An 18095-nucleotide genomic window follows, 5' to 3' on the forward strand; every position below is an offset into this window, starting at 1 on the left:
AAGAGTAGGCTACTCATAACATGATCTGCTTTTTGTTAGCAAAATTTTCTACCATATACGAAATTCCTTCGTTTGGCGGAAATCTTTGTTATTTTTTAGTGCATGTATTTTAATATTGAAGTTCAGTGGACATTTTCATCTCTATCTGTGCTAATATTTACTTCAAGCTACTTACTGTTTATTTCAAAAGCACTAAGTTAATTTTCTCAAATACTATTGCAATTCTTGTTGAGAGTAATTTATGATATATCTCTGCTTAATAGGTATTAAGTCACTTTTATGAAGAACATGCCATTACTCTCACAAAAACCTAAATTAAAAAACAAAACAAAGCAAAAAAATTACGTATTCTGCAATAAAGATAAAAAGAACCGCATATAATATCTCTCGCGTTCAGAACAGAAATCATAATTGAATTCAAAAGTCTCAAGGCTAGTTGAGAGTTTTCATTAATATCTAAATTATCAGTTTTATAAATAAAACCGCAACTATGTTTTAAAAAGTCATGTCACGGTATTAACGGCAAACTTGGAAATTTTCAGTGGTTTGTACCCATTACATAACAAAAACTTTTTTTTTTCCCTCTCTCATACTGTGGGAATTTCCCTACCCATCGGGTATTCTAAAATAAATTATGATATAAAATTGTCTGTGTACATTGGGAAGCTAAGAAAATGTGTTTTTATTTTCTTAATATTATATTGAGTAATAATAAGCTAATTAATACTGTAATATTAAACTTTAAATTTTAATACTGTTCGACACAGTTGCTTGGGAAAAACGCAATCTGTGACGTACATACTTTCAACCAATAAGAACACTGGCACCAAAACGGTGGACGAAATTTCGTGGAATAGAACTTCTAAAACTGTATTAATGACTCATGTGAGCGCGAGTGTATTCTCGTATTATTTTGCGATATTCAGTGAATGGTAGTGGATCTTACGTTAAAGAGAGAGCGTGATGTAGCTTAAAAATACTTACTGTCAGGTGAGTTTCAGATGTCATTTCTAAGCTCACGTATTACTTTGTTACATGCTTCATATCATATCGAAACCAGGACTGTGTTTACCAGTTCTGCTTTTTGATTTCTTAAGTGTTGCTTATCGCAAACATAAAATAAAAATATGCACATTTTTTAACAGAGTACCCTTAATTTTGTTGTTTCTAAAACATGAAATATTTATACGTTGGGGAAATAACTCCATCCAGCGAGATTCAACCATACTTATAATTGAGCAACTTAAGTAACGAAATAAAATAAAGCATATATAGTATTATATTCAAGTCGGTAATTTAGAGCTTCCTTTATTACAATTTCAAAGTGTAATTTTATAGATGTAGGAATTATATATATATATATAATTTTTTCTCTTACCCACCCATTTTTAATTAACATTTGGATTTTTAGTTCTTACAGCATCTGAAATATTAATGCTATAATTTTAATTTTGAAATTCTTAATAAATGTGAATTTAAGCATTAATCATATAAAAGTATGATGTGTGTTTATGAAGTGTTTTTAATTCATTCTAATTAAATTACTGAAACAGTAAAGCTAATAACAAAAAACTAATTTGAAGAACTGGTTCTATATACTTATGACTATTCGCTACAAGCTGTTTATTTAATATTTTTTAAAGATTACACAGTTTGCTGTGCATAATATTGCACCGCATAATGAATTGAAATTATCTCAATAAATAATTTAATGTAATTTATCAAAAGACAACTCTCTAAAATGTTATATTTGAGTAAATGATGTATGTGTAAAATATGAGCAGCTTTTGAAAGATACATGTTTATGTGTGGTTTATGATTTGCAATTTGTCCTTCTTCATAATAATTATATAAAGTTTTACTCCCTTATAAAATATTTATATATAGAATTCCATTTTAATCATAATTTGTCTATATTACACTATTAATTTTAAAAATGACTGCTAATTGTGCAGTAATCTCTATTTCACAAAAAGAATAAATCGTTGTCAAATATTAACAGTTAAACTCAAGTGACACAAAGTCAGGCAGAATGTGACCAAGTAGAGCAGTTAAATTCCGTGAGTAATTATGTGTCATGAGACTAGAATTGTTCAGAGTTATTAATAAATGCTGTAATCAGAGCCAGATTAAATCTTTTAGATGCCGTAAGCACTTAAAACATTTATACAAGTTTTTCATCATTTCTTTTTGTTTTTGGTCAGGGTTTAGCTGCCTCATGCATTCTATGTTAAAATTACCAATGGGAAATTTTTGTAGAATCTCTTTAACAAGTTCATAAGCATCTTTTTGTGATATTCACTTCCCTTGATACCTTAAGCATGTGTTTATGTTGCGTAGTGCGTAATCTAGTTCTTACTAACACTGTGCTTTCTTGATTTTAAGTTGGCATGATTTGATAATGGCTCTTATATAGTTGTTATCAAATTATGCATAATAATCCACTTATATGCTATTCCTGCAGCTTTCTTTTTTAAACTTTTCTGCATTGTTTTTGAGTAATTACGGTGATACGAAATAAAACATATTCATGATGATATGTCATCTTTAAAAACAAAACCTTCTGTTTAATGATAATAATAATTTTACATATGTACAGATGCAGTAATTCAGCTTATTTTGTTAGGTGCGATAAAGTATATTTTCAGCCAGAAATGTCATATGCAGTAAATATAGCCTTAAATAGTACAATACTGGTAGTGTCTTCCTTTTTTTGGTCCCTACCTTTTTTTCACATATTTATCTCCCTGAAAGGCCGTCTTCATAGATTGCACAATTTACTTTAGCAGAATTTTAGTAACTAGTACGGCTACTGTTATTTCAGATGTTTATACAGTCAAAAGTCATTAATCTGGACTCGTCAGGACTTCGGCGATTCCGGATTATCGATTTTTCCGGATTATAGATCATCAGTTTAAATCTGGTAAGATGGCATGCAGAAATTATAAAATTAAAAATATGAAACCGTAATTTATGAAATAAAGAGCAATTATGATCTAAAGGGTATCAAAATTTACACACACAAAAAAAAGGGGGGAGCTTAATATTTATTTCTTTACTTTATTAAACATTTCTTTCAACGCGCGCAAGCGTAAAGCATACATTACGCATAGTGGAAATTAGAAAATTGCAACCAGAAAACTATTTGATGTGTATTCGTAATATTTATAATGATGAGGAATTTGATTTAAATCAGAGCAAAGACGGAATACATCGAGATGAAGTACTACATTTGGTAAGGAATTATAAGCCAAATAAAATGAAAACATCTGCCCTGAAAATAAGGATAGTGCTGACAGATCAACTTCCAATTCATTGCACACCGCAGCGTTCCCCCCCCCCCCCCCCACACACACCTCCGCAGAGCAGCGTGAAATTGATAAACAGATTTCGGAATGGTTAGGTCATTTTTTGAAGCAATTCCACTTTTGTTTAATGGACTTCGAAACATACTTTCGCTTTGTAGATCCTTTACATATTAGTAAATATATATCGGAAATTCTATTTAACATAATCGAAAGTTCAAGCTTACTTTTATAAAATTGCTCTAACAGTCTGCAAAAAATAATAAGCCGGATCCAATTCGAAGATTAAGGAAGAACGCAATCTGCAACATTAACTGAATTAGATAATTTTATCTTAGCTTATACTGTCCGTTATACATTAAACGCGCATGCGTAAACGTATTTTGCGCATGCGCAGCCATAAAGATCTTGCGCGCATCCATCAACGCGACGCATGCGCAGAAAGTTTGTAGCTTTGAGGTCCGTATTATAGATCATTCCAGATTATGGGTGTCCGAATTAACAACTTTTGACTGTATTATAGCTAACTAAATAATTCAGTAATGGGATTTTCAATGCTGGGATTGGGAGGGGACTTTTTCCATCATCTGTCGAAACAATAAAAAATAGTACAGGACTTTTCTTGGTATTAACCCTCCAAGCAGCTAAAGGTATGGCCCAAAATCCTTAACTTCCTAAAGGCCTTGAGTAAATATTACTTTCTTGACTATAATTCCAAAATAATACAGTCAAAAGTCGTTAATTCGGACACCCATAATTCGGAATGATCTATAATCCGGACCTTAAAACTAAAAACTTTCTGCACATGCGCTGCGTTGACACATGCGCATAGGCGTTTACGCGTGCGCGTAAGACCTTTTACGACTGCGCATATGAGTGTGCGCAAGTGCAGAATGCGTTTTCGCGTGCGCGTTTTATGTATAATGGACGTATAAGCTAAAATTATCTAATTATCTATTTCAGTTAATGTTGATGATTGCGTTGTTCCTTAATTTTCGAATTGGATCCGGCTTATTATTTTTTGCAGACTGTAAGAGCAATTTTATAAAAGTAAGCTTAAACTTTCAATTATATCAAATAGAATTTCCGATATATATTTGTTAATATGTAAAGTATCTAAAGCGAAAGTATATTTTGAAATCCGAAATCTGTTTATCAATTTCACGCTGCTCGGCGGGGGGATCGTTGCTGTGGGCGCGTAATGAATTGGAAGTTGATCTGTCAGCACTATCCTTATCTTCAGCGCGGATGTTTTTATTTTATTTGGCTTATAATTCCTTACCAAATGTAGTATTTCATCTCAAGTGACAGAGGTTATTGAAAACGAAAAAGTTTCGATTGACAAATTAGTCGGTGTTCTCGACATAGCAATTATAGGACTTGAACAGCGGAACTTTGTAACTGAACAAGAAATTATGTCTGTTTAATAGAATTAAAGAGAAAGTATTATCACATGAAACGAAGCAAAACTTAAACAACTTACATTGAAAGAAATGCTTAATAAAGTAAACAAATAAATATTAAGCTTTTTCTTTTTGCAAATTTTGATACCTTTTAGATCATAATTGTTCTTTATTTCATAAATTACGGTTTCATATCTTTAATTTTAGAATTTCTGCATGCCATCTTACGAGATTTAAACTGATGATCTATAATCTGGAAAAATCGATAATCCGGAATCGCCGAAGTCCCGACGAGTCCGGATTAACGACTTTTGACTGTACTCCAATTTTACTGTGACTCTTATATATATTCTTAAATAATATAAAATTTGGAATAATTAATTCTTTAGTTTATATGTATTGGCTCATCTACAGTGTAGCAGCTTTGTCATCAAATGCACATATGCAGTCGACCAAAGCTAGCCTGTTTTGTTTGTGATAATTATATTGTATTTGTTTCTGCTGTGTTTTTTATATTTGATTATAAGAAGGTCTTCAAGCATAGAAAATTTTTTTTATCACAAACCAAATAGGCTAGTTTTGGTTTAATTCCACATGTGCATTTGATGAAAGGGACAGCCAGAACAGCAAGGTGCCTATGTTCTGTAATAGTCTGTGTGCTATATTTAGTTCTCCAAATTCTTAAGAATTGCTTTATGAAGTTTTGTGGTTGGAAAATATGAAGGTAAGAAACATTAAAATAATTATAACAGTTGAAAAAGTACTATGTGCATTGTTAGTTGAAATGTATAAGAAAAAACAAAAGCGTGAGACCCCAAATTAAAAAGAGTAGGCAGAAGAAAGAAAAAAAGCCCCCCAAAATAAAACAACTTTGTTATTAAAATATCATACACAGAAAAAGATTTAGTACTGTTCCGTTATCGGGACTAGATTCAGAAATGTGTGAATATATGGACATGTGTACGTATGTGCATACATGTATGTGTACACACACATACATTTGAACACATAAATATATATATATATGCATACATGAACACGTACATCCATATATGTACACATATATTTTTGAATCCAAGTCCTGATAACAGAACAGTATCAAAGATTTAATAGATATCGTCTCTGCCGGTAAGGTTGAACAGCCTGAACAAAAAACTGTATTATCATATGAAGTCACCTCTGCTTACAAGGCTGACAATAAATATATAGAAGAAACAGATACGTGCACATCAACAGATGTACGTAATTATATAGATAACATTTTTACTGATGATATGAGAAGATTTCTGTTGGGAGTACAAAAATAAGTCTGCTATTTGACAAAAAGGCCACCAACAGTAAGTTATGGTTGAAAGTATACAATGTAACGATTCATATCGCAAGGTTGGACATCTGCTATCATGACCATGAAATAGTGATTTTGTATCAGCATCATATATTTTTTTCATGAGAAAATATCAAATTTTGAGCTGAGTGAGCATTATTTGCTTGAACTTTTGATTTATTTCTTTAATTTGAAGAAATCTGAAGCTGAGGTGTATTGATTGCTTGTAGAATCATATTATAAGGCTGCCGTAAGTGAGATAAGTTGTTTGGAGATAAGAGTGGTTTCAAAAGTTTAAGAATGTTGAATTTGACATCAAAGATAAAGAATATAGTGGAAGAATGAGTGTTATAAATGCAGAATTGGAAGCATTAATTGATAAAGATTTGTGCCAAATGCAAGTAGAACTTGCTATTACATTAGGGGCGACTCGGCAAGCAATTTCAAATTATTTAAAATCATTGGGAATGATTCAAAAAGCAAGGAAATGTTGCTTTATATAAACTAAAGTAGAGAAACGTTGAACACTGATTTTTTATACGAGAAATGCTGCTTTCCAGGCATAAACAAAAGAGATTTTTGCATTGCATAGTCACTAGCGAGGAAAAATGGATCCACTACGATAACCCAAAGAAGAAGAAATTGTGAGGACTACCTGGCCATACTTCAACATTGACAGCCAAGCCAAATATTCATGGAAAAAAAAATCGTGTTGTGTATATATAGTGGGATCAATTTGGTATTATGTCTTATAAGTTGCTCAAATTAAGAGAAACCATTAATGAGGCACCCAATTGAATGCAATTGATGATACTGAGGCAACCATTCAAAAAATGTGTCCACTGCTACTCCAGATGTAACAAAATTAAATCTCCTGCATGATTACCCTTTTCCCATATATTTTGGCTCCAGTAAAAACCTACTTGGAAACATTCAAATAAAAAGTTTTCCATCTCCTGCTGTATTCACCAGACATTGCTCATTCTGATTACTGCTTGTTTCAATTGAGGACACATGGCCTGTCTGAGCAGCGCTTCACATCATATGAAGATACCAAAATTTCGATTGATTTGTGGATAGCCTCAAAATGAAGCATTCTTCCGATGCGATATCAGAATGCTGCCAGAAAGATGGGGAAAAGTAGTGGCTAGTGATTTACAGTATTTTAAATGAAAACATATGGTACCTTTCTTTCCCAATAAATGCCCAGTTTCTGATAAAAAAAAAATGGTGGAAACTTAGTTGTACTTCTGATAACTAATTGTGATGAAACTGAAAAAATATCCAACAGGCAATTTCCTTAAAAGATACTAAAAACAAGGGAATAGGCATTTTAATGCAGCATATAATACATCTATGATGAAATATGGACACATGCCTTGACATTGATTGTGTTACTTTAAATTATTGATGTGTTGCTCATTGTAAACCTTGTTGGTTATTTTTTAACTCTGATAATAGTTGGCATTCAGGTATTAGAGATTGGAAAAATTTAATGGAATGTATAGAAGCAAGTGCTGCATATGACCAATAGAATATATATATATATATATATATATATATTTGACTACTGATAAAGACTTTGAAGATCAAATTTGATTCTAGGCAAATTTTTGGAAAATGATTTTAGAGCCATTATTTAACATTACATTTATGCTGTCAAAAATGTGTTAGCTTTTCATGGACATAATAAAGCTATAATAATGGCAGTTTTTATCACAGGTTAAATTATTATGTAAATATGGCAATGTTATGAAAAGAAATTTTTTAAATGCCATTAAGAAGTTTGTGATATTTGATACCTACCATGCAGAATGAATTAATTCAGTGTGCTGTTCATAATTTAGAAAAAAATTTTGATGAGCTACAGGAAAACATCTCCTTTTTATTTTGTACTATTAGCTGTACTATTAGATATATCGAAGACAGATCTAATGAGTATCAATTTTAGACATGTTTATATTGTGAGAAACAATCCCCATAAATTTTATGATTGAAAAAGCATTTCTCAAATTTTATGTTGTAAAAGATCATTCTTATGAAGGACTGAAAGAACTCATTTTCAGTTTCTTGAATGAAAGTAAAATTTCAATTAAAAAAGCATAATAGATAGGGATATGAGGGGCTTATGTTATTAGTGGTATCTGTAATGGGCCTCCAGCAGCTCTTATTATGCATTTCATAAATCCATTTATTGTAAATATAACTTAATTAGTATTTTTCCTTCTTAATGAGTTTTGTTAAGTAAAATTGTTTCTGTGTAGTTTTTTCATCAAAAAATTCTGCTTTATTGTTAAAAAAATCTTAAATTTCTTAAAAACATTAAATGAAACTTAACTATTCAAGTAAAATGGATTTTTAGTTCATAATTACCATGTTAATGTGACATTTAGTATATATATGCGGAACTTAAATTGCACTGAAACCAGGCTCCTTCTTACCTTTTGGGGTAAATCATAAGTTTAGCCAAAGCACACCAGAACCCTAAATGAAAAAACTTCAGCAGAAATTTGATCTCAAAAATTTTATTTTTTGGTATTAAAATTATATTAAAAGTTTCTTATTAATTTTTGATTTATCACTTTACATTTGATTAAATTTTAATTATTTAGTTACTTATATCATTAGTTATTTAATTATCTGAATTATTTTTTTAATTATTTATAATTTTATTAGTCATTCTATTTTTTATTCTTGTTTCTCTTTCCTGATGGTCTTCCACAGGGCTCCAGCACGTCTAATTTTAGAAATTAATGCCTATATATACATATATATATAAATTTAAACAAATTTAAATTTATATATATATATATATATATATATGTATATATAGGCATTAATTTCTAAAATTTAAAGCATGTAACAAATTTAAATTTAAAGCATATAAAAGTTGAAGAAAAACATCTCGATTCAGTTGCTTACACAGTTGTTTACTTAGTTCTTATGGTTAACTGTAGCGAATTCATGGTGAGATCGGATTAGCTTTCTTTGCATTTTGAATTTGTGTTCTACTTAACGTTTTAGTATTTTAAAATATAACTACTGTGGGATATTGTGATATTGTATTGTACAATATCTCTGAAGAAATTTCAAGATTTTGATTTATTTCTTGGAATAATAAATTTATTAACTTTTTATCGACTTGTGCATTCAAGTGCATCAGCATATTCCCTGGGTGAGTGGTCAGATTGTTGCAGGACCCCTGGTGTTGAGTCCCTAAGCGAACTTGGTACTCATTTTATTGACACATTCTAGGAATGAAAGATTAAGTCAGCCTTGCCCAGCCCAAGGATTGAACCCTGGACCTGTGGTGCAGCTGTGCGATGCACTAACCACTTTGCCACCAGGTGGTTACCATATATATACAGCTTAGAATATTTTTTGTTATTTCATAAATCCATTTATTGTAAATATAACTCAATTAGTATTTTTCCTTCTTAATGAGTTTTGTTAAGTAAAATTGTTTCTGTGTAGTTTTTTCATCAAAAAATTCTGCTTTATTGTTAAAAAAATCTTAAATTTCTTAAAAACATTAAATGAAACTTAACTATTCAAGTAAAATGGATTTTTAGTTCATAATTACCATGTTAATGTGACATTTAGTATATATATGCGGAACTTAAATTGCACTGAAACCAGGCTCCTTCTTACCTTTTGGGGTAAATCATAAGTTTAGCCGAAGCACACCAGAACCCTAAATGAGAAAACTTCAGCAGAAATTTGATCTCAAAAATTTTATTTTTTGGTATTAAAATTATATTAAAAGTTTCTTATTAATTTTTGATTTATCACTTTACATTTGATTAAATTTTAATTATTTAGTTACTTATATCATTAGTTATTTAATTATCTGAATTATTTTTTTAATTATTTATAATTTTATTAGTCATTCTATTTTTTATTCTTGTTTCTCTTTCCTGATGGTCTTCCACAGGGCTCCAGCACGTCTAATTTTAGAAATTAATGCCTATATATACATATATATATAAATTTAAACAAATTTAAATTTATATATATATATATATATATATATGTATATATAGGCATTAATTTCTAAAATTTAAAGCATGTAACAAATTTAAATTTAAAGCATATAAAAGTTGAAGAAAAACATCTCGATTCAGTTGCTTACACAGTTGTTTACTTAGTTCTTATGGTTAACTGTAGCGAATTCATGGTGAGATCGGATTAGCTTTCTTTGCATTTTGAATTTGTGTTCTACTTAATGTTTTAGTATTTTAAAATATAACTACTGTGGGATATTGTGATATTGTATTGTACAATATCTCTGAAGAAATTTCAAGATTTTGATTTTTTTCTTGGAATAATAAATTTATTAACTTTTTGTCGACTTGTGCATTCAAGTGCATCAGCATATTCCCTGGGTGAGTGGTCAGATTGTTGCAGGACCCCTGGTGTTGAGTCCCTAAGCGAACTTGGTACTCATTTTATTGACACATTCTAGGAATGAAAGACTAAGTCAGCCTTGCCCAGCCCAAGGATTGAACCCTGGACCTGTGGTGCAGCTGTGCGATGCACTAACCACTTCGCCACCAGGTGGTTACCATATATATGCAGCTTAGAATATTTTTTGTTATTTCTATAAGAATGCATATATACCTTAAAATATGTTCAAGAAATTAAACCAATGTATTAAAAGTACATAAGTCCAGGTATAAAGAAAGTACCAATGGAATTTTGACATTAAAGCCAAGAAATAATTCTTTCTCACAGTAGTTTTTCAAGATATCGGGTTTTAATGAAAGCTTCCCACCACCGCAGATATCCTCTGCACTTTCGGTTATCGTGTTTAATCATATTTTGTAAATGGTTTTTGGCATTTGAAAGAAAGAGACTTGCTTGTGAAATTTAAAATATATATATAGTGTTATCATTAAATACAAGGTGTCTGAAATGAAACTATCATGCTACTAGATTAGAACCATCATTTACTTCCAGTTCTGTTTCAAAAAGTCAGCTACAGAATTTTACCAAATCATGTATATAGCTTTAGGTACTAATACATCATATGACACTGTGAAGGTTTGGTACCAAATGTTGAAAAACAATGACTCTGCCATTTAAAGAACATAGTCCTCTGGTCAGCCTACTGAAGTTGATGAGGCCCACCTGTGAGAATTTCAGGAAGAAGATGAGTATGCAACTGCTTAAGAGCTTGCTATGGAGATGGACGTTAGTTCTGTGTCCATTAGTTGTGCTATGCATCGCATAAACTAGATGTACAAGTTCAATCTCTGTGGGCTGCATGAGGTGACTCAAGTAAATAAGAACAGACGTGTTCAGGCTTGCACTAATCTGCTCGAGTATCAACGCAAGGATGAAATTCTGGACTGGATCATCATTTGTGGTGAAAAGTGGACTTATTTCAACAACACAGTCTGAGAAAGGGGTTGGTCTGTGCCCAGTGGACTTCGAAATTTTGCTAACAAAAAGATCATGCTTTGCATGTGGTAGAATTGTTGTGATATTATCCACAAAGAGTACCTAGACAATAAGCTGTACAGCGAGATGTTAGTCTGTGGTGACGCTGCTATCAAGAAAAAACGTTGAAGTGAGTTCCGGCACAGAAAGGTAATATTCCATCAAGATAATGCAAGACCACATGTGTCCGGATTCGAATGGGATCTTTTACCACACCCACCATATAGGCCTGCCATCGCTTCTTTGGACTTCTACCATTTTTCACACCTGCTGCTATATCATGCTAGTGCTATCTTCCATTCTGCACAGAACATCCAAGATGAGGTTGATCTGTTTTTAGACTCATGGTCACAAAGTTTCTGGTCTTAGAGCTTTGAAAAACTACCAAAACATTGGCAGAAAATCATAGATTTGGGTGGTGATTGCTACCTGCACCAAAGGTCTTGCTTTCATGTTTTTCCCCCCTAACTTTATTAAAACGTTTTTTGGTGGAAACTTCCGTTACAACTAGATATGTGATTTCTTAGTGAAAACTTAGGCTGGTCAGAGGGTTAACTGTTTTTGTATAGGAATTTGAGTTTTATTTGTTGTGTTCTCATTTTGATAATTTTCATTTTTACTCTCAAATTGTCAAAAGAAACTAAACATGTTTTTAGTACTCCTTAGTTGTTCAGGTTTTAATGCTTTAAATTAAGATCCCCTGATGAGTCAATTTGAAATAATAAAACATGAATAATTAATATGTATTTTTCATAATTTAATGTTTTAAAAAAATTCAAAATATTTTTACTAATTTAGTTTGTTTAAATTTAGTTCTAAAATTTAATAGCACCTCTATCATTTCTTTATTTTAAATTTCTAATTAGATTTTTCTTTAAAAAAATTTCCATTATATATATATATAGAGAGAGAGAGACTTATTTAAAATTTTGCTTAAGGGCCCAAAATTTCTAGCAATGCCTCTGAGTTAAAAGATATGATGACAAATATTTTCTAACATATATACTGCTTGGAGGGTTAAATTATGAAACCTGTTATTCTGAATTATGAAAACTATGTAACCGTTTTAATAATCCTGCTAATGTAATTTCATGGGTTCTGCCAGTAATTAATAACAATAGAAAAATGAAGATCTCTGTTTCTTTTAAAATGGCAGTTTGTTAATAAGTGACAATAATTAATTTGAAAGAAAAATATCCTACTGTTTAGTGAATAAACCATGTGGAAGGTAAAATTTTTTTATTCTGTAGTGGTAACTTATTTCTTTTTAAACACTGAGTCTGTTGATTAAATTCAAAAGACTAATACATAATGTTTTTCTAAGTGGCAACATTTTCTTTTATATGGCCGAGTTTTCTGTTTAAATTTGAAACATAAAGATCTTGCTCTTTACCTATCTTACTCGTTGTCTGTGCTAATGTGTCAACTCTTAAACTAATCCTCTTCCTTTTATGTAATCTTTGATTTTTTGGATTCTGAAAAAAATGTAAAAAATCTAAAATGTTGCTCAATATTTTATCAAACTGTGCAGTAAATCCTTTCTCAGAGTGAATATCCAGAGCACTATTTTGAATATGGGCATTATCTTAATTGTTTCTGTTTAGATTTTCATTCATACATGGTTCAATATCTGTTCATCAGTACTGAATATGTGCTAGCATCAGCTCTGGCCTGAGGTTAACAGTTTTTGTAGTATATCCATCAATTAAAAATGAAGCCCAAGAAATCATGTAAATTGCAAAAGCATTCAGCACAAAGCATTTTTCAGATATTAAAATCAAGGAATTAATGAAGCAATAATGATCAAGAAATTATGAATAAAAAATTAAATTATCTTTATTCATCATTTCTCAGTTTACACCAACTGACAATGAAAGCGGTAATAATAAAAAAGAAGATAAAGCACCTGTAACTATAAAATTTAAACAGATTGTTAAAAAAGGCCATGAGCAACCTGATTTTGCATTGGAGATTGAACCCAGATGAAGAAAGAGTGAGAGGCAATGAAAAACTATGTTCGTTGCCAAGAAACATTTTAAAGTTGCATCAGTCATTGTCCCAAGCAAAAATCACCATTGTTTTAAAAAAATAACTGTAACACTTTCTAATAAAGCTGTTTTAAAAACCCTTTCAATTAATATTTGTTTTATTTTTTCCTTATAATTAAAATAGTATTTAGGTTTGTTTAAATTATACTTACTTTCTTACTCTGAATTATACCTAACACATTTTTTCCATAGGGCATTCGCTTAATGTTGTTTTATCGTACATGCAGTATCGTACCTTTCTAGTTTGGCATTGCATCTCGCACATTCGGCGTGTTTGTGCCCGTAAGGTTGACATAACATACCATGCAACAAAGCGAAACATTCCATCATTGAAATTGAATTCGTCGTTACTCATGTCGCTTTAAATTCTGTGATTAATTTTGTATTTCTGAATGTTGCTAAGAGATAGCGCAATTAGTCCTAGTTTCTTCACAATTTTCGCAGTGAGATTTCACACCTTGAATATCTCTTATTGAATATCCGCGTAATCTGTTAGAATTTCAACTAAAAAAACCAAGATATTTTTGTTATTCATAGCCAATTTTTTTGATAAAGTAAGCAAAAAAGTTATGTTTTGCGATAAATGTGGTTTTTTATGCTCTGATGTCCATTGCAGGCTGTAAAGCTGTTTTAACAGTTAGTTTGGGAAACCATTTTCTACGTAATTTTAATAATTATTTTTATGTAGATATTTATATTAAACACATCAAAGCAACAAATTAATAAATATAGTTTTTTTTTTTTTTTTTTTTTTTTTTTTTTTAATTTAAAACTTGGATGCATTGCAGGGAAAACAGGTGATCAATGAATGGGATAGCACATATTTGACCACTCGTACAGAGCCTGATTTAGACTTTGAATATATGTATTTGAGATATGGAGCCTTTTATAAGTCTGTTATATTATATTTTAATACTATTTATACTATATTTTAATTTGAGGGGGGTCCCCAAGAAAGTGGGGGCCCTAAGATATAGCTTGTGTAGCTTATATGTAAATCCGGTCCTGCACCCATTGGTCCATCAAAAATTGCTTACTGTCAAAATTATTTTCGAATTTAGGATAAAAAATATATAAATTTTCTGAAATAGAAAAAATGCTTTTTTGGAGTGAGAAATTCGAAATCCGACCAAGAAGGGGTTAATGATGTAACTCCCACTTTCAGGAAAGGTTTATTTTCTTGAGAAAATGAACTATAAGATTCAAGGTTTTTAATTGAATCGAAAGATGTAAAAATGTACTGTGATAGAAGTCGAATTTTATGGGAGTAACAAAAAAAAAAAAAATTATCCTATTCCTCACAAGAATGTCAGAAGTCAGCAAAAAGTTATGAGATCTATATAGCTAGGATTCATGCAACTGAGCACTTTTTAAACATCTTCTGACATTCTTATGAGGAATGGGATAGTTATTTGCTGTTCGTATAAAATTTGACTTTTGTCACAGTAGCCCCTTTTTACATCTTTCGATCCAGTTATGTACTTCATTAACTAAATTTCGTTTGTATTCTTAAAATAGAGGCATATTTTTAGTAACTTTAATTTTTAGTAATAATTTCAGATTTTGTTTTTAATTAATAATATTACCGTAATTTCGCACGTATAGTCCGCACCATCGTATAGTCCGCACACACGATTTTATATAAAAAAAAAATTTAAAAATTGTCAGATAGTCCGCACCACCGGATAGTCCGCGGACTATACGTCCGAAATTACGTTTTTTTAATGCGGCAATATTCCCATGCTTTTTAAACACATCCTTTTGTTTGCGCAAATTTCTCACCGCTTTCTTGTCCACTTCAAAATAACGGAGTAAAATCCTAGTATACGGTGCAGCCTTGGCGCGACTTTGAAAATTATAGCCAACACCAAAAATGATCCAAAGAACGTCTATATATATACTATACACGCATAGTATATATACTATTTACATAGTATATACTATGTTTAACTATATATTTTCTTTGAATGACCCGTTAACTACTCATATGTCCCGTTTTTACTGCTCATCATAAAGTCGCCAAAAGTAGTCAAATCCCGTGTGCACCTTATACTAGGATTAAACCAATAACGGCCCGCTTCTCTAATTCCATCTTTTTCAGTTTTCTCAACTACCTCTCAGCAGTAAATCTCCGGCGATGTTTCATCAACGTTAGCGAAGATGAAAGACAAAATACGAAAACAAAATACTGTGCAACGTTCTATCCTCGTGATAAGTGGTAATGAAATGTGACCTTCGACCCCACTCACTCGGTGTTGCCAAACCACGCTATAAGTAAACGAATCACGCTTTTTTTTTTCGTACTCCAGGTACTTGCTACTATGGCTCCTAAAAACCGAGTTGACGCATCGACTACTTTTCTCCCTCCCGGCAGTTGTGCTAAAGCAGTGCGAAGGATACTTGGAATCTCACGCTTTTTTTATATTTGATCATCGGCAGTTCACGACAGCGTGTTTTTTAAATTTCAACAATTTTAACCGTGAACAACCAGCGTATTATCCGCACTGGTGGATAGTCCGCAGCTTCAAAAATTCGCATTTTAAACACAGATAGTCCGCGGACTATACGTGCGAAATTACGGTAAGTTTTATAGGAAGTAAAAAGACATTTTCTTCTTTTTTATTATTCTTATATGAAGGATTCAAAAATTTTTTGGAAACTTAGATTCAGATTTGAGGAAATTTAGGGTAGATTTTTTTCCTAAAGCTTTAATTTTTCTCACATATTTTTGTTTAATGTCGAATTATTTATCACAGAAATCTGATCTTGACACCATATAGTAGACTGCGAGGTAATCTTCAGATGAGGAATTAAAATTTCTGAATTTTGTCTCCTTCCCTTAAATTACTAATTGTTAACATTAATGGATTTCTAAATTAAAAGATTTAATCCTTTATTATTAGTAGCACCATGATTTTAAATAATGGTAAGATCATGTTTCTGAACTAAGAAATTTAAATGAATTGAATATAAATCTGCACCATCAATAAGAAGATAATGAAAAATGATGTCATGTGTACTGTATTTCTTTGACTAGAAGGAATGGTTTTTCTGCAGAGCAACTTTTTTTCAGTTATCATGTTAGTTAAGTTGACTGGAAAATGAACCATCATAATAGTCCTATTTAAAATGTAATGCCAAAAATTAATGCACTTTAAAATAAAATTTTTTTAATATGAAATGCAGACATACATTTACTGTCAAAAGTCGTTAATTCTGACACCCATAATTCGGAATGATCTATAATCCGGACCTCAAAACTAAAAACTTTCTGCGCATGCGCTGCGTTAACACATGCGCATAGGCGTTTACGCGTGCGCGTAAGACCTTTTACGACTGCGCATATGAGTGTGCGCAAGTGCAGAATACGTTTTCGCGTGCGCGTTTTATGTATAATGGACGTATAAGCTAAAATTATCTAATTATCTATTTCAGTTAATGTTGATGATTGCGTTGTTCCTTAATTTTCGAATTGGATCCGGCTTATTATTTTTTGCAGACTGTAAGAGCAATTTTATAAAAGTAAGCTTAAACTTTCGATTATATCAAATAGAATTTCCGATATATATTTGTTAATATGTAAAGGATCTAAAGCGAAAGTATATTTTGAAATCCGAAATCTGTTTATCAATTTCACGCTGCTCGGCGGGGGGATCGTCGCGGCGGGCGCGTAATGAATTGGAAGTTGATCTGTCAGCACTATCCTTATCTTCAGCGCGGATGTTTTTATTTTATTTGGCTTATAATTCCTTACCAAATGTAGTATTTCATCTCGATATGCTCCGTCTTTGATATGATTTAAAACAAGTTCCTCGTCATTATAATTCGCTTTCGATAGCGAAGAAAGTGACAGAGGTTATTGAAAACGAAAAAATTTCGATTGACAAATTAGTCGGTGTTCTCGACATAGCAATTATAGGACTTGAACAGCGGAACTTTGTAACTGAACAAGAAATTATGTCTGTTTAATAGAATTAAAGAGAAAGTATTATCACATGAAAGGAAGCAAAACTTAAACAACTTACATTGAAAGAAATGTTTAATAAAGTAAACAAATAAATATTAAGCTTTTTCTTTTTGCAAATTTTGATACCCTTTAGATCATAATTGTTCTTTATTTCATAAATTACGGTTTCATATCTTTAATTTTAGAATTTCTGCATGCCATCTTACGAGATTTAAACTGATGATCTATAATCCGGAAAAATCGATAATCCGGAATCGCCGAAGTCCCGACGAGTCCTTATTAACGACTTTTGACTGTATTAGGTTATTGAAAAAAAATTATGATGTTCCTCCCCCCCTCCCCGTTTCAGCTGTTCCTCATTTTTTCTTTCAAATAATATTCTTGGTAATTGTAAATGAATATTTTAGAAGAAAAAATTAAAAAAATTGGGGAAATTTAAAAGAATTCTAGAATTGTTTTAGAATTACCTCCAATATCAAAATTTTTAATTTTCTAAGAGTTTTATAAAAAACAGTATTAATCTTAATATTTTAAGGAATATTCGTCAGGGACTTATCTGCTACTACTTTGATGTGATGCGGAGGAAATTGTAGTAATATCTTGATA

The 18095-nt window shown here is 31.2% G+C and overlaps 1 protein-coding gene across 2 annotated transcripts in view; it reads left to right on the forward strand.

Annotated features, from left to right (window-relative positions):
- The first annotated feature begins 815 nt into the window (after window positions 1-815).
- Window positions 816-18095, forward strand: part of LOC118189040 (embryonic polarity protein dorsal-like) — an 85244-nt gene continuing 67964 nt past the window's right edge. Inside the window, exon 1 of one of the 2 annotated variants that reach the window (XM_085806756.1) lies at window positions 816-990. The gene's annotated coding sequence lies outside the window, so the exon portion shown is untranslated. The remainder of the gene's footprint in view (window positions 991-18095) is intronic. The other variant, XM_085806757.1, reaches the window with a different exon arrangement.

The sequence above is a fragment of the Stegodyphus dumicola genome, chromosome 12 (genome assembly GCF_044657685.1).
Source record: "Stegodyphus dumicola isolate Sdum_Otavi_A_Nest chromosome 12, ASM4465768v1".
Lineage (NCBI taxonomy): Eukaryota > Metazoa > Arthropoda > Arachnida > Araneae > Eresidae > Stegodyphus > Stegodyphus dumicola.